Source organism: Plectrocnemia conspersa, unplaced genomic scaffold (genome assembly GCF_051122295.1).
Source record: "Plectrocnemia conspersa isolate PC_06_02 unplaced genomic scaffold, ASM5112229v1 ptg000008l, whole genome shotgun sequence".
Lineage (NCBI taxonomy): Eukaryota > Metazoa > Arthropoda > Insecta > Trichoptera > Polycentropodidae > Plectrocnemia > Plectrocnemia conspersa.
In genome coordinates, this window is record NW_028277172.1 from 19290938 (window position 1) to 19316580 (window position 25643).

A 25643-nucleotide genomic window follows, 5' to 3' on the forward strand; every position below is an offset into this window, starting at 1 on the left:
TCCAAGCTTTCTTGTTGGATCTCCATATGACGGGTAATTGATTTTTATTTAGTCCTTTAAGAGGCCTTGGATTTTCGGACAAATATATTAAAAGTGGTTTTAGCTTAAAATTACCCGCGGCATTTGCACCAAGTAGCAAAGTTAATCGTTCTTTAGACACCTTATAACCAGGCGCAGATTTTTCGGTTTTTGAAATGTACGTGCAATTAGGCATTCGCTTCTAATAAAGCCCTGTTTCGTCTACGTTAAAAACTTGTTCAGGTTTATGACCACCTCTTTCAATAATTCCCTTTAAAATGTTGGGATATTCCTTAGATGCGGCCTCATCGGCGCTAGCTGCTTTACCTTTCATTTTAAAATTATGCAAATTAAATCTATTTTTAAATTTAAAAAAAAATTGACATCGAAAAAAAGTTTTTTTGCCGTTATAGCGAAACATTTTAGGCCGTAAATCGAAAACGTGTATTAATTGAAGAGGGCCGGTATAGCGAAAAGCCGTATAAAGAGCGGCCGTATAGCGAGGTATGGGTGTACTCTCTTTCATATAAACAGTACTTAATAGTTAAATGGCACTAAAAACTAATAAAATATCTGAATTGTGTGAATAGTAGTTTATACGCAAAAACGCTTTAGTGATTCCACAGTTTTACACAAGTTGACCTTTTTAATTCCATTTACAGTTGATTACAAATATTTTTTTTAAACTTTTTTTTATTTATATTCTAGGAAATGCACTAAATATTTATAAAATGCCCACTAAATAGTTATATTAAACGCAAAATATTGCAATGAAGCATATTATTATTTATTTAGCAACAACTAAATTTTTATTTTAAACAACAACATTGGTGGCAACATTTCTGCTCAAACTTTCACATCGATAAGGTTCATTGGTCGCAATAACCATCATCTGGCGACCAGTAGAGTGCTGGGAACGGGAAAGTCGATAAAAACTCAACTAGTCTTTGTCGTAAATAGTCCATATGAACAATATACAGAAACTTTTAAGTGATAAGAAGGATGATTTTATATGATAAAATATCACAAAAAAATAATAGTACGAAAATCTTAAAAAAATTTATTCATAAACTACGACAGGAAGCCTTTATTATGTGCATATCATTCATAGAGTTTATTTCGTTTAATACAACAAAGGCAAATATACCGTCACTTAAATATGAATAAATAATCAGTCAATGGAATGATCGTAAATGAAACACAGTTAATATTAAATTTATATAAATCTAATTATAGCTCAATAATTTTTGATAAAATTCATGCTCATTAATTCTAATAAATCATGTCAAATAAATTAGTTAATTTGCTTTTATTTTAAGCGAAAGACATTTTTTCTTAAATGAAGGTACAGTGATGTGAGATGATAAGAAAAAATTAATTTTTCCTTTTCATAGTGTAATGTTTCAACTTTTACTAAGCTGTATTTTTTAACAAGACATAAATTTATTTAAATCATTTTTATTTATAAAATGTCTATTAAAATATGAACATATTTTTGTAATTATTCTGATCGATCTAGCTTTACATAAAATTATAATATTTTTTGAAAGTGTAGTGCTATTATGTAGGGATTGTAACGAGACGTCCAATTTATATCCAATCAATTTAACTACCTCAAATATTTTATTATTATATTCCATGCACGTTTGCGTATAATATTTTGAGATGTTTTCGACACAACCTCCACAATTCATTATAGGAATTGGGTCAATCGTTGTGGATCAATCCGCTTTCTGACTTCTCATTCATTCATTTCGATATAGCACTCGGATTGATAGATCATCTGTTATCTGGGGAAAAACAAAGTACTTGGAAACCATAAAAAATACGCGAATTTCTACATACATATATATGTTTCTACGATGGGGAACGTTATTCACTGGAGAGTCTTAATGCAAGCACAGTCAAGATTCAATCACGTACAATAAACCCATACCCATCAGAGACCTCAATTATTCTTCAGAAATACGAATATCTTAGAAATTTACCTTCAAAGAGGTTCTATTCTATAAAATCCTAATAAATACCCATATAAATTCAATCAGAATATTAATATCATACTCTTAATTAAATAAATATTGACATGAAAAGCGTTATTTTTGTATTTATGTGAGCTCTCTTTGGTTTAAAAGTGACTATAAATATAATAATTAATTAAATTACATTCTCACACCTATTCATTAAAACTAATGATATAATTTGTACATTTTATATAAATAAGCATTTGCCAATTAATTGTAGAAAAGCCTTGGAAAAAATATGTAGAGATTGCTTTGCAGCCTTGTTATTATTAATAATTAATAATAATTTTATTTACACAGTTTTAATAAAAATATAATAAATAATACGTTTACACTTTAACGTGGTTTTATATTTTGTATATATTCGCAAAAAATTCTGATTCGCATAATTTATACTGACATAACACTTTTCAACGTGATACATGGTTTTTCGCAATGCTTGCGATTGTGATCTATGCACGCAGAAAATAAAACGCGTAGGAATTGAAATACGTATACATAAAAAAATCTGATATTACAACAGTTACCACAAAAGACCTGAGATAAAAAAATATAAAAAAATTTACAACACACCCTGCATTTATATATTGAATTATTATATATTATTGTAAGATTTAAAACACGAATTTGTAGTCCCTCTAGTCTCTCAATTTATGAGTGTGTGTTAAGACTATTATTTGCACAGAATTTCACTTAAGTAATGCTTTAGAAAAAGGATTTTCGTAATGGTATTTGCAAGGTGTGATTTCAGGAAAAGAGGTCGTACAAGTATTATATAAAATAATAAATTTATGTATTCGCAACCTCGTTTTAATTGTATCTAAAATATGTTCTATTGTGTTATTAATATAACCCTTTATGTTTACGTATGAGTAAATTTTAGATTTGTTATGTATGTAAATATCAAACAAAATGTTACAATGAAAATTGATACATTTAATAAAATATTATATTATGTTATTTATTTTATTGACAAAAACATTGTAAGGTGTTCTTTTTGAAAAAAATACCATTTTCATTACATAATAATAAGAGAAACTCTCTAGATTGCTATTAAAATTACTTTGATTCAAGTTTAAAAGGAACAATTTATTTAAAGCACTTCAACAGCTACAAGTAAATTCCATTGAGCACCAAGAGGAAGTTAACCGAATGCTGTTGTTTTGCCTTCGAAACGCTCCACAATCGTTCGTTTTCCGCTGAAGAACCACTCCTTTATCTCCGACTAACGACTGCTCCAACAAAGGTCGTAAACTCCACAGCATAACGACCTATTAATTACACCCATTCACAAAATCCTCCGACGCGCTTTTCCTAAATGCATTTTCACACCATCAATCAAACGAGAGGCGTTGCACTCTCTCTTTCTCTCTTCCAATTCATTCTCCTTGTCCGTATTTTTGCGCGTTTCGGACAATGTCACCACCACCGATGCTGCATGTAAGTTTATTTTTGCTTTATTTTTGTCTGGGGACCTTATATTTCGAGCTCACTCAGCTCTTATTCAAATAAGACACCAGATGCGAGATTTATTCCAAATTTAACCAACTCCGAGCGAGCTTCGCAAACACACTGCTTCCGAAGTTATATTTTGGAAAGTAAAAAAAAACTAACATGGCTAAAAGGATTTAATATAATTTGATTTTAATTAAAATATTTTTTCTATAATTTGTTGTACTAATTTTATACACCTAGGATTATATAAAAATATAAAGTAGTTTGTTTGTAAAGAAAAGACACTTTACTTATTTTTTTTCGTTATACAGTAATTATATAAATATCTCAATAACAAATATAGGTTTTATTAAAAATGGTGATGATTACCCCCTGCTTTTTAGTGTAGAGAAAAATGACAAGTCATTTATCTATCTCATTCACCTGTGAGAGTTCCAATCGTCTGCACTGTCTTGATAAAAGGTCCATTAAAGAAGAAAACTCAATGCTAAGCAATTGTATAATAATTGTAAGATTACACGAACCACCCATTAGCACATCTACCCCTAGGCGTTAATCATTCATTAGCACCCGGAATAATTTTTGTGTGTTAAGGATGCGCGATAGACAATGCACATATTCCGCAAAAACAACCTTTTTATTATAGATCTTAAAAAAATACTTCATAGCGTGAACATATTTATTTGTAGGACCAAAAAGCTATGCAATTGACCCACAAACATCCTCATCTGTGAATCGACAGAACTGTTACAAAACACTTTGTCACATTAAACAGACGAGTCAAGCTCAGGAAGAAAGCATTCGAAGCAAACTAAAGGAGTCTAGAGAGCATCACGAGAACACATAATGACGACAATTCCAGCTAATCTACAAGCATTTAGCTGACAGAATACAATTTGCAACGTCAGCGAAGACTGCCTGACTTTCAAAAGCCGCGTTCTTGATATGACTTTATAGCTTTTTCGGTGTCTGTTTTTGCTTAAAAGTCACATATCTTCGACCTTAAAACCAGAAATACAATACAAAAATCTTACGATGTTTGTGGAGATGTTCTATATAAAAAAACTTCCATTGAAGTTCTTAGAATCACTCTCAAGAGTAATTTGAGGTTCAATCTACATGTAAACGACCTCTGCGATTTTTTTTCTAAAATGCTCTTAAAATATAATTTTAAATTTATATGAAAACAAATATTCCCTACTGATCTAAAACATTCTCCAGATACCTTTATATAAGGTAATTTGGTTATGGTCCGTTCCTGTATTTCAGCGCCTTTTAGGAGCGTTGAGATAAGATTTACTGAGATATCACAGAATTTTTTTGTCAAGTATTTCTTTAAAGTATTGTATAGTGATATTGAAAAGGAATTAAAGTTTTGGGTTTCTGAATGTTGTTTGGCTCGTTATTTTCTTTATGAAAATATGAATACACAGGCGGCCCTTAACTTTCGAACGTTCAACTTTCGCACAATTCGCTATTTCGCACATTTTTAAAAACATTTTTTTTAAATTCAAATTTAAAAAAAAAAAATTATAAACATAAGTGGAAAACGGAAAAAACTTTAGTATTGATACGAATAAAAATAAATCAGGGACTCATAAACTTCACACAATTCGAGACAAAGATGGAAATTATTAAACGTTCTGATAGCGGTGTCCCTCTGAGTACTTCAATTATTCAAGCAAAAGCTCTTAGCATGCACAAAGATTGGAAGGATAGATTAAAAAAGATTTTAACACGGATTTTCAAGTAAGTAACGGTTGGTTTTACAATTTTTAAATGAGGTATTCTTTTCATAATAATAAACTTACTGGAGAATCGGCTGATGCGGATAAAGATGCTGCGAAAGAATTTATTTCCTAATTATCCAAAATTATTTAAGATGGAGAATATTCCTCTAGCCAAATATTTAATGTAGATAAGACAGGTTTATTTTGGAAAACTCTTGAACAATGAAAAATATAAATGAAGCCTTCACGCATCTTCACAAATTTTTAAATATTATGGAAGATTGTGATCCCAATGAAGAACGTACATCTCAAGTGCGTAGGCCGATCAATAAAGACATAGCATGTTATAAAATACTATATGAAGAAAATAAAAAAAATAGTGAAAAACAGTTAACTTTTAATAACTTTTCAAAGGAAGCACCCGCAAACCCCACTTAAACATGTCTTTTAAACGCCTCTTAAAACATCTTATATTTACTTAATAAATAAATATTTTAAAATACACACAATTTAAAATTTTTTTACTTCCCTCTACTTTTGAACATTCGACATTCGCACACATTTTCAGAAACCAATTATGTGCGAAAGTCGAAGGCCGCCTGTATAATTTATATAAGCAATAGTCTTACTATGCCAATTTTTGGACATGTCATTTATATACTAATAGTGCACAAAGCTTTGGAAATTTATGTTTAAAAATTTGGCTTCAACAATATTTGACTTCTTAATATGTTTTATTTACTTATATTTGATAGTTTATTCATTATTTTACACATGTTTACTGATACAATTTAATCATATATACATATGAAATGAGGAGTTGAATCATCTTGGCGTGTTTACGTTTGTCGTCTGAATTATATATGAAGACAAAATGACCATCGTTGATTTCGTACACGTGCTCCTAGACCAAGAAAACGCTAGGTCCATTATTGCGTGCTAGGTAAACATCCAAGATACGTTTCGGGGCAATCTTTCCTAGTCGTGCGGTCCATTCGTGAGCCTGGGGCTAGCTTTTTTTTATTTGGCGAACAAACAGTGCCGTGTTTGGCGAAATTGTTTCTGGCGAACTAGACAAGCAAGTGGACAAACATTGCTTAAAAACGCAAACTATTAAAAAAAGCGAGAGAAGATCAATCAGATACACCATACACGACATATGCCAATACGCAATAAAATTCGACTAATGTGTCACTATTAAAATATACTATATAAAGGATCTTATATATAAATAATATCGTTAGTAGCGGAATAAATAAATAATAATTTTATTAAAAATGTGTTTTAATATAAAGTTTTATACCTTTATATTTAATAAAAATATATAAAAAAAAAACTAAAAGTATACTATTTTTTTACTCTGTTTTTCTGACGTATTTTTAACGCAATACGCATTGCTTACAGCTTCTTAAACATGTTAAAAATTATCTAAAATAATCATTAAAAATTATAATTAAAATTCATAAATTCCATTTACATACTATAATATAAAATATTTATTTAATCAATAACATAATAAAATAAGCGAAGGCAGAGTTATCGATTACACTGTATACACTTTACACAGATACAGGTTTTTAAATTTAAGCAAAATTAAATATTTTTAATGTATGAAGTATGTGCAAATATATTTATTTTTTATTTTTTACTTGCACGTTTTTTTTTTAGAAACGTTTATATAATTATATTTAATTATTTAAAAAAAAATAGAATAGCTATATGTATAGTTTATAAATATAATTTTTTTTATGCTAGATTCAAAATTTTTTCCCACAAATTGTATGACTTCTCTTAGTTAAGATTAGCAATAAAAAATTAAAAATGAATTAGTGAAATTAATTATTGAAATATATTTAAAATTTAATAGGCACTTAAAATGGTCCCTTGAAACTTATAAAAGATCTTTTATAACCTGTTTCAATACATAAAAACATGCCTTTTTATTTCAATGAATTTTATTGCCTTTAAACAAGAATAGAGTAAATTAAAATAAATTGAAAAGGTATTCCAGTAATCTGTGTTACACGAGCGTAACGATAAAGTTTCTGTAAAATAATTACTAAATATAATTAATGAAGATTCTTAGTTGATTTGTAAAAAAGTGATCAAACGTTTTTTTTATTAAATTAAAAATACAAACATCATTAATTGGTTAATTACAATTAAAGATTCTCATTGAAATATTCGAATATTTTGACTTTCTTGTATATAACTATTCGTATTTATTTACATTTGTAGTGGAATATTTTGTGAATTTATCTTAATAAAAATACCTAAAACCTTCTTAGACCATTGCATATTATTTTTTAGGCGTTTGTGTATGAAAGCACCATAAGTTATAACAGTAATGGACATAACAACTAATAGACAAAAATATAAGAAAAAACATTTTGTGCATGCCGAAGTTCTATAAATTACTTTAATTTTTAAGTTAATATTGTGCAGCTGTGGACTTTTTCAATTGAAAGTATAATATTAAATTTTATATATATTTATTTCGAAAGTAATTTATCATAAAAATATTTTGTTGATATTGGATAGTGTATTTGGCAGCAGGTTATTTGAAAATTTTTTTTTTTAATGATTAGTTTAAAACACTAACTATTTTATTATTTTTTTACATTGAAATATATAGTCATGATATCATACTTTTATAAGAAATGTGCGTGTATGAACCTGTATTTATTGCTAAACCTGGATTTTTTATAACTTTACGCAACTATCCGACTAATAAAATATAAATCGTCTACTATGCAATATTTAGCAGTAAATACACACATTTTTAATAGCAGTAAATACGCACAATTAAATGTTAGTATACAGATGAAAACAGATCCATTCAACTTTTGATAGAATGTGACTGTTTTGTGTGTTTTGGTAGAAAAAAATGTCAGTTGGCAACCCTTAAGAGTCCATCAAATGCTCGCCAAAGTGAGAGTCTTCGCTGTGGTCGTCCACGATTTGATTGGTGATTGGTGAGGGAAGTTATTTACAGTAAGCGGTAGTTTTAAAACGAGTGCCAATTATTTTAATAGTTCTTTGAAGAAGCTTTGATGAATAAGAAATATAGCCAATTAAGAGCCAATCGCATAAAAGTCTAACCCTCTTTCTAAATTTTTTTTAAAGTTGTTTTGGAATTGTGCAAAAAGTGCTTATTTGGTGGCCATTAGCGTTTTTTATGTGAGTTTCGTAGCTTATGAAGAGAGAAAGGTTTAAAGAGTTTTTGTGGTAATTTATAGCTTTCGACAGTCTGCGTGGTTATTATGCAATTGTGCTTTGCTAATTTCAGTTTTAATTGCTAAATGTAAATATTTGCAAATATTTAAAATGCGACCATAATGATTTTACTGATAAAAAAAACACTTGAAAAACATTTGATTTAAAAGAAGGGTAATACAAAAATAAGCAGTTTATTAATAATTTTTTTTAAGCTTTGACAAGGTAATCATAATAACTATTTTATACAGGCTCAAATTAGCACTCACACACTAGACGCAACACAGATTCAGACATTTATTCCACAAAAAAGAAGAGCAATCGACTCAGACTAGTGCCGCATGTTAATAGCAAAGATTAGAGATCAATAAGCCAGTCACTTTTTAACTTCGCCACTGCTTAGACTATATTACTCTACATCTACCTCATTTAAAATTTTAAAAGGCGCATTACAACGTATACACGTCGACACTACTCAATGAATTTATATTTCAGCATATTTTGCAAAAAATATATATAAATACTATAATTACCCCGTTTGATTGCGCCCACGTTCAAAGTATGTATTTACTTATATGAGTGTTTTAGACACACATTCGCTACGCAACCAGGGCCGAATTATACTCGATTAAGAATTTACACCGACGTTACGCAGTATGTAAATGTTGTAATTAATTGAAAATTGCCTAATCATGGCGTTAATTAAGGCCGTGGGGATGAGCGCTGCTATTCCTAAAGGGTATTGAAGATTGTTGTTTAGTAACAATAATAATATTAATGATTGCAATAGTAGCAATCCGTACAAATAAAAACCTGTTTCGCAGGATTACACCGGATTTTGATTAATGAAAAAGGTAAATCTTTTCATAAGCGCGCTGGTTAATGAATGTCTAATTAATTTAATAACGTAAGGCGGATCTAACCAACAAAAGTGCTGGAGGCAAATATTAAATGCACGAGTCTCAGATATGTCTATTTTGTGGGTGGAAATGTTCTTTGGTGCTATAATAGATTTTGAATTAAGGTATTGAAATGTCTAAATGAGTTTACTTTGCTACTACTATTCGTGGTATGATAATTTAATTTTGATAAAAATGTCAGGCTCTTTTATAAAAGTAATAAAGAAGTATAAATTATTTTATGCTTAAATGCAATACTTATTTTTAGAGACTAACCAAAAAATTGTTTTCAGCTATCTTACACCAAAAATCAATAATATAAACTTTATTTAATTTTTAAAATATAATTAAGCTAAAACACTGCTCACTGAACTAATCTCTGTCAAAAACTTGATTAACAACGTAACACTTCTACCACTTCGCTTTCGACTTGGAACAAGTGAGAGCTTAGCTGAACTCGCACTAAGCAAAGCTACCATTATCGACCATGACGACCAGTGAAAAATTTATAAAGCAGCCACTATTAACATTCACATCAGTCTTTAGAGTTCAACAAGATCTTCTAGACTACCTAAAAAGTACGCGACACTACGTAAACTTTTTATCTAAGAAAATCTTGTGATTCTAAAATTCTGCAATATTTTTATTTAAGATTAACTATCGACACACAGTTTTAAAAATAAATATTTATTTATTAATAATTTATGTTTCATTTACGGTTAAAATGTAAAAAAATAATAAAAAATTATAATTAAAAATGAGAAGCGAGTCTTATGATTAACTAATTTTACGGCAAGATATTTGGCCATTTGGTCTTATCATATATTTTATTTTAAAATGATTTATGCTTAAAAACATTTAAAATATTACACAAATATACTACATATTTTGAATAATTCGTTAAAAAATCTTAGCTTAGCTTACTGAACTAATTATACATAAATAGATTATATTTTTTTAAATTGTATGTTAAATTATGTAAATTATACTTTAAACGTTGCATATATTAAAAACTTTAAATAATAATTTAATCAGCTCATGAATATAAAGAAAATAAATTGCGATAGTTTTAGATAGTCTTCTGATATTTTTTACTAACTATATAACTACGAAACATATTTTAATCGTAAGATCTCTTATGCTACAAATTTATTTTATTCTAAAAATAATAAAAAAAAAATATTGATGTCAATTTTAGCTTAAGCAAATTTTTACTTATTATTACTTATATTTTGCATGAAATTTTTTTAATATAAAAAGTAATTTAAAACATTTCTTATATAAATTTTATAGTAATTGGCAATTAAATAAGAAAGTTTTTTTCAGAAAACGAAACAAACTTGTTTTTATATGTTGTATTAGTTGCAATTTATTTATAAAATATTTTTTGATAATACAAAATCCCTAAAATCATTGTGTACTAACTTTTTTTTATTTTATAAATAATAAATTCAACGTATATTTTATTTTTCTGCAATTCTAGCATAAACTGTTTTAGTAAATGACTACTATTTAAAAAAACTTTTTTTTTACTATTTACAACTTTATTTTAGACTTTATTACTAGCTAAATACTTTTAATTTCAGTATTAATTTATGATTAAATTAAAATAGGTTTTTTTTTTATAAATCTGTTCCATTATTAAAGTGCTTAAAAACATTTTTTGTCATTTGTTACGATTAGAATGGAACGATATATAAATAATAATAATGCAAAATATTATTCAGAATCGAATAAATTTTGCTAGATCGATCAGTTAAGCACTATATGACTAGGTTTTGTCTACAAACATATATTTCATAACTCTAACGGCAGCGCCACTTTGTAGTGACTTATGATACATAGAAATTCGCGTCTTAACACATTACGTCCCGCTCACGCGTTTTTGCGTGGAAACGATATTATACGTTCAATCCGTTCGCGCGTGGAGGGTAAAAATATTGTAACTTAAGCTTGTTAAAATATTGTTCATCGTAATATATATTTAAATTTTAATGAAGAGACGGCTTATAATTATTTTATTGTCGTAAAAAAATAAAATCTCCCTTCTTGGTAACCATATAATTATTATATTGTACTTATAATTATTTTATTGTCGTGAAAAAATGTCCCTTTTTGTTAACCATAAAAATATATACAATACAATTTTTGTGGAAATAGCAGACCGAAATGTTTTTAGCAGTCGTCGAGATGTACTTCTGATCTTTCGATTCCTACTAACGTACGTAGTGTGGATACGGCGGACTTGATACAACCTATGCTCTGACTACTACTTTGCTCTGAAGAATTTCTTGATTCGGACTAGCCTTTTGTAAAACATCACCTCTAAAACACGCGCAAAAGACCAAAATGACGTGACCAAAGATCTTTTATCGAAACTAATAAAGCCAGTACGCTTTAATGTCATTAACATTTGAAGATTGTTAAGATCATTAGGGAAATGAAATATTTAAATAAATCAAAAATTAGAGGTAATGCTAGAAATATAGATAGCGCTACAACCAATGCTAGCTTTACTATCATGGGTTGTATGGCATACGATCTATCGCTGGCAATGGTGACCGGACTATTGCGCACACGAAAATTCCACATAGCAAAAATTCTGAACATAGGTGATTGTTAGGTTCTCAAAAATATTTTACTTTTATTTTCAACTGTTTCATATTTTTTTTCTGTTTTTAAGTAAAACTTTGTGTTAAAATATAAAATGTTTCATACCAATTTAAATTACTATTATATTTGCCAAATATTTTAAAAACTTGGTATTTTAAAATTAAGACCATATTCACATCTGTTATATATACCGACATTATTTTTTATGTATGTTTACGTATTCCTTAATACATATACATATATGTATATAATGAATTACGTATTCCTTAATACATATACATATATGTAAGAATTTTTGTCGCTTGGAATTTTCACTGTGCGCAATTTTATTTACGCAATAACCACCGAACCGCTGGCAATATATGATATTCAATAATGTTTTTTAATACTAAAAATGCTTAAAATTTTTCACGTAGTGTGAGAGAAAATAAATTTGTCAAAATTCTAATTGGTACTTAAAAATGTGTGAGTAAATAAAATGTTATGTAAAAGTTGCTACAACTTTTTCCCAATATAAATGTCGCTATAAATCTCTATAGCATCAGAATAAGTTAGAATAAAACTCCAAATAACATAACTATAATTTAGAAAAATACGTGTTATGTTATTTTAAAAGGGTGACATTAAAGAATATTTGTTGATTTAAAGTTACGATATTAAAAATAGATTGTATGTGCTAAGGTTTTATTTTGCATTATTAACTACTTTGAAAAAAATAAAGTTTTGGTCTGTTTCTTTTTATCAATGCAAAATTGCTTTTTAAATCTTAAGCTAAAACACAGTAGTGTTATATTGTATATTTATACAAAATATTTTATAAGATACATGCGTTGTTCTTCAGAAATAATTTGATTTATGTTCCTACACATTTGTACGAACGTTTTTTCTCCTAATAAAAGAAAAGCTCAGGAAAATATCTAGCCGAAGCGTATTGTCTGATTTGGAGAAAATCCCTTATTTTATATTTTAGCCCCAAATACTATTGTGTTACCCTTATTTATCAGTATGAGAGTGCCGTTTCTTGTAATAAAGAATATTTCATAAAAGGTATGTGTATGTATTTATGAGGAAATTAAGATTTCTTGAAAGGGAACGATTTACTAATTATTGTTTAGAATAAGATGAAAGAGAATACATTATTTGACCAGGAACATTTTGTCGCCTGAACATATATAATACAGAATGGATATGTCTACATGCGAGTGGAAAAGTTTATTCCATTGAAAGCCTTCCCCTTGTACATATATTTTCTTGTGTTTTTTTTATACATGTCTATACACTTTTTTGTCAGGATTTGCTCTTTAAGCAGGATGAAACAATAACCATTTTTTTCTCCCCCTCGCACGAACAAGTCCAGAATTTCTATACAGACCCCTTTATAAAATGAATGGAATGTCATTTTGGATACAATAAAAAATAATGACTGGAATATTACGCCAGGAGCTGTGTATTATTTTATTCTGAAATAAATAATACTATTTTCATTGTATACATATATATTGCGGATATCACTTAGGCTTCGACGGTGACTTGACAAAAGCGCCGGTCGACAACTCCAAACTTTTCAACTTTTAATTCCTTTGGTTCCCAAGAATATAATGAAAATGGAGGACGGACTAATAATCACCTTGTAAAATCTCGACATGTGATTGATGGGGAAAAGTTTTTTTCCATCTATTATCCGCCAGGCCGGGATCCAAAGTTTTCCGCAAAGGAAAACTTCGAATCTCCCCCCAAAAAAGAAAAATACAAAACACAATTTGCGAAATGCTCGCGTAATATTTCATTAAGCGAGCTTAAGCAGATTTCGTCAATTAAAACTTTCGAGCGCGATTTATTATTATATTAAGCCAATTCTTGTGCAGTACTATAGACATCTATGGGAAAAGATGAAATAATAGAATTTAGCAAAGACGCAAACCATGAAACGCATTATAAAATATTCTATTGAAATTTTGAGGTATATAATATTTTTTACCGCTAGATGTCAATGCTATTAGGCACTGATAAGCTAGCAAAAAAATAAATGTTATTTATAATGTTTGTATAAAATTTAAAATACATATGATACTAAATGATATTAATCTAAAATAAATATACGATTTATCTTACATGAACTACTACCATAATGTTTCATTTATGTATTCAAAACACGTGTATGCTTACTTATCATATCAGCGGAAGTTCATTCGAAGAGAATTACATCCCGTGTAACAGTTTCCGTTTCCTTGTGCATAAACTATGCGCCAAAACGATCTAGTTAGTTGCCAAAAACGATCAGGAACTAATCCATTTTAACGATTAATGTTATTTATATAATTTATTACACTATTATAGTACGGGTTGGCCTTAGTAAGTATGCGATACGAGTTAAAAAAATATGTTTTATATAATTTTCAATATTTATAAAAAAAAATCTTATGTAATAAAATAGTAATAATTCACATTTAATACAAAACACCGTTAAAACATTTATTTTTAGATATTTTTCTATAGTACCAGCTATAAGACAGACATAACTAATATGATTTATATCAAAAAATGTATTTGGTATAAGTATTTAATTTTTAGATTGCAGCAACAGCACTGAGTTTAAATTAGACAGCATATACCAGACTATTAATTTCGAACTATCTTTAGTATCCCAAAAATGGAAACTCTTATTTCGCTCGATTAACAAAATAATCAGATTTCACATCGTTTATTTAGGAATTAAATTCATATTTTATGTTTATTTTATTATTTAATTATACATTACGCTTATTTTAAGTATCTCAAATATTTCCTGAATTTATGTTGAGACATTAAATGTAATTAATTTAATTAATTTGTTCTCTTTAATCGCAATTTTCAATATAAGGTTCTTCTATATAACCTTCGTTAGCATTTCCTACATATTTTTAATTTCTGAGTTCGGACGCACCACATTTTGTCGGAAAAAAACGTGAAACAAAAGTAGTTTGGGGTTGATATTAACAATATTTGGAAATATTACTTCTGCTAAATGAATTCTTGGTTTTATTGAAATCAAAATTTCCCCGGACTTAATTTTTACAGTTAATAAGAAGAGTAATTAATATAATCATCATATGTATATATTATATTTTTAATAATATTTATCAGAAAGTAGTTTGGTTCGTGTGTTAAGAAAAACCTTTCATATAGATTATTTTTTTGCTTCAAAAAATATCGTCTATAAATTCACCCGCGTAACGGCTTTAGGTTTCAAAAATGACCATGAATAACGACCATAACAAACGCGGCAAATGGGCTGGAAAATTGATAAAAGGAAAATGTCGGTTTTTATGTTTTGAAGTCATCTAATCCGATGGAGCAAACTACAAAAGAGAATATATATATATATATATATAAACATGTCCCTCGATTTGCACGGTAGATTGATTTCGCATTATTGTCGCGTAAGTTACGAATCTGAAACTGAAATAAATCAATGTAAAAATGCCTAATTTTTAATTAAGAATTAATAGACAAATGTTTAATGTAGTTAACGTGCAACTATCTGAAATCAACTTGAACATTTGCTGAAGGCTTTTGGTAATGAGGTTAAGTCGACTTGTCAAATTGGTCCAATATATCAAGTTTCAAACTTCGACGTTACTTGAGATAAAGGTTAGATGAAATGATTATTACCCTAATATAAAGAGGTACAGGGTGAGTAAAATATGTTCACTACCACATTTAATTTATTTAATTTAATATACATATCAAATCGATATTTTTAGAACCTAATCTATTTTAGGTAAAATAACTACGACTTATTATCCTATTTATTTTACATACAATTTTTAAAAAACGTACGCAAACCAATGCGGGAAATTAACAGAAGCAAGAGTCATAAAAGGCAAGTAAATAAACACTTTGGGTAAATAATATTTTAACCAACACACTTCAGAGTAGCTACAGGGATATGTAAAAACACCTAAATTTTAAGCAGGGTTCTAAATATTAAATATGCTATTAAAATTGAACAGTTTCCATTAAAGCGTGCGGTTATAATATAAAATGCCATTGTTATGCTGGCCAAAGATGTTATTCTCGTATCCACCAGATAAATACTTATTTATATAAGGTAGCTCTGAAGAAATACACGTTTATAAAGGGACCGGATATTGATCTTACTATGCCCTACATGGCAATTTTTAATACACATGTGAACTCTCGAGGTTTACTCAGTGTTGCATTATATTACTACTAGCTGTCGGTACCTCACTATCGTGAGGTACCGATAGCTAGCGAGTGTGCGAATACCGGACCCTCAACTTTTTGGGTTTTAAATATAATTTTTGCTTCGTTCTGATTTTTTTAAACATTTTTTAAAATTTAATGGTTCAAATTGGACATTACTATTTAGGATTTTCAATGATAGACAAAATAGTTCAATCTATAAAAAAGTACTTAACATTTTCAATTCATTTGAAAATAGGTTTACAACTTGACTAAGTATTTCCAGAAGAAAACATTTTATATTATTTATTAGATTTACAACGTTAGATTTTATCGTTATATTGAAACTTAGATATTTAATGATAAATCTAAATATTGTATATCATTTATGAATAGGTTTAAAACTTGGCTAGATAATAATAAATTAAAAATTGTACTATTAAATTTCAATACAGCGAAGCTCACGGAACCAATGAATAAATTTTGGTATACTGAAAATTCGTTATATTGAACGTAAGGAAGATGATATATTTTATTTTTAATTATCACATTACTACAACATCGAAATAACCTCTTATAAGGTTGACAGATAGTTTTTTGCCCATTTTTAAGGATACCGTATGAAACAATAAAATTTGTGAAAAAAATGTTTTATAAAAAAAGTTTGAGGGTCAGCGAAACACCTGTAATGTCGCTTTTGAACACATCTGTCACACACCACGTCAAGAATGAACTGAATTTGGAGAAATATTGTGTAAAGTTGCAACGTCATTCTTAAATTCGGATCAAAATATTTCGTTATACTGAGATCAGTCTTCGTTATAATGAAAACATTTTGTATGCAAGTTTTTCGGGGACAAATTAAAGATTCGTTATACTGGGAATTTTGTTATTTCGGTATTCGTTACAAAGAGATTTCGTTGTAATATTTTTTAAAATAGGTTTGTAACTTTACTAAATATTATTGAAACAAAAAATATCAAAATGTTTTCAACATAAAAAATAATATTAAAACGTAACATTTTGTATCATTTAAAAGTAGGTTTACAGTTTAATAAATAATAATAATAATAAATAGCATCAGTTACACATCCGCTCAAAAATATTACTGATATGAAAAAATATTTTGTTACACCTTACTAACGCTACAACACAATCGATCATATATAGTTAGTGCAATGTGAGTGATTATAAGTCATTGATTGTGTTTTAGGGTATTTTATGTGTTTGAGTGCCAGTTTTAACGCTGCATAACACAATTATATCATAAATTTAAATTTTCGTAATAAAAAAGTTTTTTGGTGACATCATAAGTTACTTTATAATTTAAAAAAAATATTTCTATGTTTTATGTGTAAATATAAAAGTCAGTTTTTAATTACATTTGTGCGTTTTAAAAATATTAATAATTTTGAAACCTTTGTCTTTTTTGATTAAAAAATATTTTGATTTACATATTTTTTAAAGTAAATGTTTTTCTGCGCAGCATTATATATTTTAATAATTAATGAGTGTAAAAAGTTTTCACTATATTTAAAATTAATAATGAACTAATGATATTTAAAATCTATAATAAATGATTAATATTTAAAATCCATAATAAAATAAAAAATATTTTTAATGTTGAAAAAAATTAATGTTGAAATTTTATTCTGAAACTTTTAATTTAAAAAATATTTAAATTAGTGTTATACATTTTTGTGTAGTTTAGTTTCAAAGGCGTCAGTAAGATGGATTTTTGCAATACTGTGCGCTTAGTAGTTGGTTGGTAATGAATAGTACTTATTTTGAAACTTTGCCCCTTTTTGTTTAAAATACTTTTTAAAGCAAAGTTTTAAAAATTCTCTAAAAACTAAAACTTTAAATTGCCAACGTTCGCCAAAATTTAGGTACATATTTTTTCTGTATAGAGAAGCTAATACATATCCACATTATTTATATTATATTTTAAATCTATAAACTAAAAAAATATTTTAAAAAACATTTTTTTTTGTATTTGATGATTTTTATACATATTTTAATAAATTTTATACAATTTAAATCGTTAAAATAAATTTCGCTCGTTAAAATCAATTTCGCTCGTTAAAATCAATTTAGTTCGTTCTCAAGCGCGGGACTTCCCAAATTTGCTTTGACAGTTCTTCTGTCAGATCTGGCAAGAAATATGTTATAATCGCGGGATTTTTGTTACAAAGTGACAATTGAAGATGATTCAAGTGATGCAGCATTTGAAATTATAGACAAAACTATAAATTGCGGGTGTGCCAGTAAGTGTTTAGTTATAAATGAATAATATAACACGGTTATTCTAACAAAATTACTATTGACTTTCCAGGATCTAATATTAAAAGACAAACAGCGGTGATTTGGCAATTAAAGGTATACATACCGAAGTTAATTAAACATATTACAATGCTAGTAATAATAAAAAATATATGACATATTGTGACAATTTTGTAGAAGATGAAAAGATGCCAATCTACGTGTTTAATCCTCTACAGTACATCCATCAATTGTGTTCTTTGGTTGTCGTTTAAATTTAATTTATGGATTATATTAGTAGTAATAATGTGTTCAATGTTTACTCTTGATAGGAGTCTTATTGTTTTTTAATTATTTTTCAGAAGCAATGATGGAACAATTTGATGACCTATATGGCTACAACGTAGAATTGGTATATATAAACAAAGAGTTAATCTTCTCGTGTTGAAGTCACTGTCAGCAAGTATTATCTTTTTATAAAGAACATACTACATAAGTTTGATGTAACTGAATATCTTAAATTTGGCTATTCAGAAAGAGGAATGATGGCACAGAACAAAAATTGTACCTATTTTGCCACATCGGAATTAAAAATAACCCACTCTTAGATATTTTGGCTATCGATTATTCCAGGTATGCAATCACATATTTATAATCATTGTAAAATGACGTTTATTAGATAACATCCAAGAAACTACACATTTATAAGCTGTCCGACAGCGCTGATTTGATCGACATTAACTTTCAATCCTCACATACTAAGGATATATTACACGTTCATGTTTAAAACATAACTGGTTAATTTAAAATTCTTAAAATCTAACGTATATGTGTATTAAATCAGCAAGCAATGATAATGTTAATGTAATATAAAAGTAAAACTCACTTTTCGGCCTCGGAGCCCGGCGACGGGATTTCAAAATTTGAAGATTTCATTACAAAGATTGTTTTATGATCGTTTATCTAATTTAATCAATGTATTCTTCTTATCCTCAATACATTATGTATATATTTAATTTTCATAGTTATAACACACCTAGTTAATTTGCAATCCGATTATTTATAAAAGCAAAAACTCACTTTTAGGCCTCGGAGCCCGTCGCCGGGAATTCAAAATTTGAAAATTTCATTACGAAGATTATTTTATGATTGTTTATCTAGTTTAATCAATGTATTCTTCTAATCCTCAACGCATTATGTATATATTTAATTTTTATTCAGTCAAATGACGAATTAATGAAAATTATTGTCGCGTAGCAAAATTTTATTATTAAATAATAATTATTTAAAAGTGTTGTCACGGTACTGTCTATTTGAATTTAAATGCTTATTTTTCATTGGTCGACGCTGTTTGAATATTTGAATGCTTATTTTTGATTGGTCGAAACAACAGAACGCATTACCGGCGGCTCGAAAATCAATCGGAACAAATTCAATTTTAATTTTTAATATTATTTATTATTATAATTAAATATATTTCCTTTGTTTACGTGTATTGTTACACACCGTTAATACAAAGCGATACGATTTACAGAGTAGATAATTGAACGGAGAATGTTTCGTTTAAAGTTATGCGCGTCCGGAAGCGACGGCGGAAGCGGATTAGAACAATTATATATAAGATTTGGTTATAAAGATCCTTGTGAGAGTATAAAGCATATTTTCGAACTATACATTATAGCGTTGTATGACATATATTTTATTAATTTTCAACTAAATTTTTCGGCTTACATCGTGACATTTTATTAAACCCTTCAATCAATCACCGATACTATGCCGTACACAAGGGGATAATGATCGATCATTTTCGTCAAAATGGCAAGGCGCGCACACAACGACAATGGCCGTGCCGAAACAACGTTACGGGAAAAACGTGACATTGAAATTATACGGGTCTTTTGTGGAAATAACAAAAAGGCAGTAGACGTCCGTAAAATGTCACCCTTAATCCACACGAGAGTACGTATCTGGGCGGTTGTAAAAAAGGAGAGAATTTCACTGGCGAGTACACGGAAACCTTCTAAGCGGAACATCGCCACGGCCGTTAGACCTTCGTCGCCAAATTGACTAATAAACCGGCTTATGGCCAATTTTGTTTAAGCATTTTATTGTTGGCGTGTGTATGTGTCGACGTAAATGAATTTAATATGATACTCTCAGTAGGACAATCAAGAGACTAACACTTAAGAGACCAACATAGGATCGTACGGACTTCCGAAAGGCTGCCCTGTGATTTTTGGTCTATTGATCATTAACTCTATTGCTTTGAAGAAATCTGGAATGGTTATAAAAGGCTTTAAGAACAGGTAAACACTTATATATAATGATACTCATTGTAATTTGTGTTGCATATTATACTAAACACTGTTCCAACTGTTCAAATAACTAAAAAAAAGTAAAAAGAAAATTCGCTAATAAATAGAGAAATAATGATATGGTTTTTCGCAAACTGAGATAGAACGAGTAGCTCGGTTCAATTTCAGTATGCGCGTAGGCGTCCTATGGTCAACACGCATGTCGAGCGCTGCATCGTAGTCACGTGGTCAAGTTATAATACCACATGTTTATCGGGAATTTCAACAAACTCTTACTGACATTTTTGAATATTTTAGGGCACCAAAAGGATTAATTATATTATTGATAGTATATTCTTCTAACATATATCGTTATTATATCGGCATATGCAATTTGTGGCAGTGTGGTCGTAGGTCTCGGCCGACTTCAGTTGTAACTTCGGTTTAGACAACTTCCAGAGAGTGTAGTGCGGGCAGAAAAACCGTTGCTTAATCAAAAATATATATACAATGCCTACATAGCTAATTACATAACAATGTATAGTTTTAATTTATTAAATCACTACTTTAGACTAGTAGTGTCATCTGTGAATTTGAATCGCATATAGATCCTAGTGCTCTGTAATTTTATAACGTGTCTGAAAGATCGATATTAGTAATTATAATATAAATATTATCAATCATTACAAATTATATTATATTATTCTAGATTTTTCTAATCTCACAGATATTTATCGTGATTATTAATTAAAATTTTACTGGGTCATAAAAAATCATCAATGATAAGCTACTTCTGCTCATCAAAAATATATTTTATGTATTAAAAAATGAAGGTAAAATTTAAATAAGACTTTTATTAGATTTATATTAAGTGGTCACTACGAATATTAAAGAGTTAATTTCGACCAATAATCACATATTTTGTAATTCTGGAATCATCTAATTTCACAGATAAATATAGTGCTATATTAAAATCAAAGTGAAAATCACGTTTTTTTTCTAGACTTTGGTGGTGTTGTCCGTGCTAATTTTTATTTTTTGCATAATATCATTTAAGCTGTATTATTAGTTCATAATAAATAAAATTATTGTCACTTTTTAATTACCCCCTTGTAACGTGTAGGGCTAATGCTTGTTATAGTGCAAGAAATAAATATATTTTGGAATTATCGTAGTGCAACTAAAAATATAACTGTAGAAAGCTGTGATATTAAAGATACGTCGCAGCATTATTTGTAAGAAATGATTATTATATGTACTGTAAAATTGGAACTAAGCTATTTGATTTTGAAGTAAAAAAAAATACAATTGATAGAGGATTAAATATATGTAAGTCAACAAAACATAGTGTTTTTGTTTATATTGTAAAATTGGGATATGTAGCTCTAATGATTTTTCATTGTGAACAATATAAAGTTTTAATTTTGTATATATTATATGTCACAGAATTAATTATAAATTCAATGCAAAGACATGGCTTTAATCAACATGTATTTTAGGAATTTTGGATCGAAATTTAAGAAATTGTTTATTTATTTAAATTTAATTAAGACCATCGTAACCTAACAGGTTACCCCAATGCGTCTCGATGGGCAAAAATAATAATTGTATAACTTCAAAACCCAAAAACTATTTATAGTTAAAATAATAAACAGAAAATAAAATATATAAAGAAGCAAACAAAAAAATCATAAAATATCAAAATTTAATGATACAAACCAGACCAGCTCCTCGTAGCTGACATTAAACAGCTCAATGTGCAATGCCAGCGTATTAAGGAGCTGTATGGTTACAGCCATAGGCAAGTCGTCTTAACGGCTATCAAAAGAGGACGCGATCGTGATTCTCGAAGACGTTCTGGAACCCAAAACTAGAATTCTTTGAGAATAACTCGATTTTCGACAGCACCCTTCAGTAATTTAAAGAAATGTTAAGCGATATAGAACTGTTTGGGAGAACTCAACGAATCGTATCTCAACGATCCTAAAAAAATGGTGGTGTGATATAAGAACGAATATTAACCATATATCCTTTGATAAAGGTAGCTTAAAAATATTTTTAAACCTTTTTCACTGAAAAATAATTAAAATAATAAATTGAAAAAACATTAAATAATTTAATTGGCCTAAATTATTGCTGCCAATATTATTTTTTCAAAATATAAAGCATTTAAATAACAAAGCAAGGACACTTAAAAATATTTTAAATTAAAGTAACAGAATCTTAAAAAGGACTTTTAGTTCATGAATATATTTGAACTAGAACTATATTTCCCTTAATATATCATACGAAAAAATGTCAAATTATAGTAAAATTACAGATGATTATTAAATCTCAATAGTATCGATAATGATTTTACTTGAGTATAAAAAAGCATAAGTACACAACTACCTTATATTTATATTTGATTCTATTTTTAATTTATTTGTGTTGCTTATTGTTAAATTAAAAATACACAAATTTAAACAAATAAGCAATATATGTTTTTTATATGACTCTTCTTTAAATTCTAATAAGTTCTAATTGAAGAAAAATATTATATTTTCAATATGGGATAAGCTAAAAAAGAAGATTATATAAAAAAAAATACACAAATCTAAACGTTTCGAAATCCTAATATTTTCAAAAAAATCAAAATGTTAATCAAAAAAAAAAAAAAATATATATATATATATATATATATATATATATATATATATATATATATATATATATATATATATATATATATATATATATATATATATATAAATATATCACTAGCATATTAATTTTTAAGTTGTTAGGTAAACAATAAAAAAATCAATTTTGAGAATTATAAGATTACCATTAATAAACAGCAAAAATATCAAGTAATATGATTCGAAATGCTGACAAAAATCAACCTATAAACGACAAGACGAAACTAAAGTGAATAGCAGGAAAAGAAGAATCACCTTGAGGTTTTCTTTAAATTGTTCTATTTTCTAAAAATATTAAAATGTAAGCTATATATATTTTCACTGTAAAGTTTTGAATAATTATACTAATTGCTGTGGTTATGTAAGGGTTTCAATAAACCTTTTATCCGTTGCAAGCATACGAAGGATATACCTGAAGCAAATAACTACACTTGTGTCATTACGTGAGCAATGGTATTTCGCTCGTTTGGAAGTACCGCAGAGGTCCAATTTGGGTCCGCTCAATGCTCAACACAGCCATTGAAAACAGCGAAAACCTCAAAGTGTTTGAAATTGCTATGAAGGTGATCGACCGATAATTACTTTTTTAAGATTTCTTTCCTTTTGCGAATTTTGTTATAGTAAAGTGTTTTAATTTGAAATGCTTTCTTCGAAGAATTAAAAATAACATTTGCTTTGAAATAAGGATTTTGTACTCACATAGACAAAATTTTCAATATGCGCTCAAGGGCAATAAGGGATTTAGAAAATCCCAGATAGATGAAGTACTCCTAGTTTTTATGTGTACCTTAGCGTTATTTTATTAAGAGTATCATGAATTCAAGACGTACATTGTACATGTATATGCAATGAAGTTGTTAAGGGGTGGCGTCGACAATCCATCAATAATGTTCCCTAAAGAGTAGCGATCGCGTTTCTAATTTTTTAAAGTCAACGCTTAAGAATTATTATTTTAAGCAAGTCATGCAGCTTCTAGTCAAGCTCACCAGAATATGTTTACAAAAAGCTGGTTAAATTTATGTGGGACGGTACACATTTTCTATGTATGCGTCGCTATATTTTTTTACTACCTATGTTTTTGTATGTAGTATTAATATGTACATACATATGCTATATGTTTGTATGTAGGTCATTATGATGTATTAGGGTAAGCTTTAAGGTAATATTTACAAGATTTCTAATGAATAAATATATATTGCAAGTATTATGTATGTATATGTTCATAAAAATACATACATTATAGATATTTCTGTAGACGATATATGTATATGTGTATATATTTCACTTTAATTAAAAGGTTTAATAGAAAGAAAGTTCGTCGTCAATATTGAGTCTAACAAAAAGATGTGTTTGTCCTACGTAGCGGAAAATGGTGATTTATCTCCTCGGCAGCCGCCCGTTTATTTCAACCCGTTCGCGACCGCGCTCCAAGATAAATTTAAATTCGATGCAAAAATGATTTCGCTAACAAGACTTTGCCGGGGTTTACAACATTGTTTCATTGCCGTTTTTACTGGCGGAGAAGCCTCCGGTCGTAAAGAGGAGAAATAGCAAAGCCTTCGGAGACCCGCAAGAAATAAAACATCGCGGGCATTATAAACCCCGCGATGAATTATTCACTTGGCCCTCTTACGGACCATTAAAAGTTTTTTTCCTCCTGTTTGCATCTCAATTTCGCCGATGAAAAAGTTTGATTTTACTACCAGCTCGCAATTTTACCAACACTATCCTGTCCCCGATTGCGCCGATAAATATACAGGGGGGAAAATAACGACCTCATGTGAGGCCGCGACAAGGGTTCCAATGAAAAACAGGACCCTATATCATCGTACCTTAATTTAGTACATGTATCATTTCGTTTATTTTTCAACGTGTACTTTTACGACTATATTTTTCTTTGCGAAAACATATTCTGAGCTGAAAATCATATTAAAGATATTTATCGGAATCAACTTTATATCCTTAGCGTACATAACGCACGATAATATAGTTCGTAAATTTCGTTTGATGTTTTTTTCAGAGAGCGAACAAACAACCGACAATAAAATTCCCGGACAATTAGTAGCGGAAACAATGAGTGCAATAAAATTTGCGCAATTATATTCAGCGCACCAACTATAAAATTGAGAGTCGTAAATAAATGTCGTAAAAATTAATGTAGAATGTAGAACGCTGTGTAACAATCGATGTACTAATGTTTAATATTATATCTATTTCACTCTCGCGTGTCTAATTTAGCATTATTTGGGACTAACTTATTTTAATTATT

The 25643-nt window shown here is 28.5% G+C and overlaps 1 protein-coding gene and 1 long non-coding RNA gene across 8 annotated transcripts in view; one reads left to right on the top strand and one right to left on the bottom strand.

Annotated features, from left to right (window-relative positions):
- Positions 1-25643, bottom strand: part of LOC148233279 (neuroligin-4, Y-linked-like) — a 97149-nt gene that overhangs the window by 34166 nt on the left and 37340 nt on the right. The gene's annotated exons all lie outside the window — the stretch shown is intronic.
- LOC148233280 (uncharacterized) lies at positions 16164-20015 on the top strand. Its single transcript, XR_015810368.1, has 3 exons — positions 16164-18404; positions 18473-18516; positions 18598-20015. It is a non-coding gene; the product is annotated as an uncharacterized LOC148233280 (long non-coding RNA).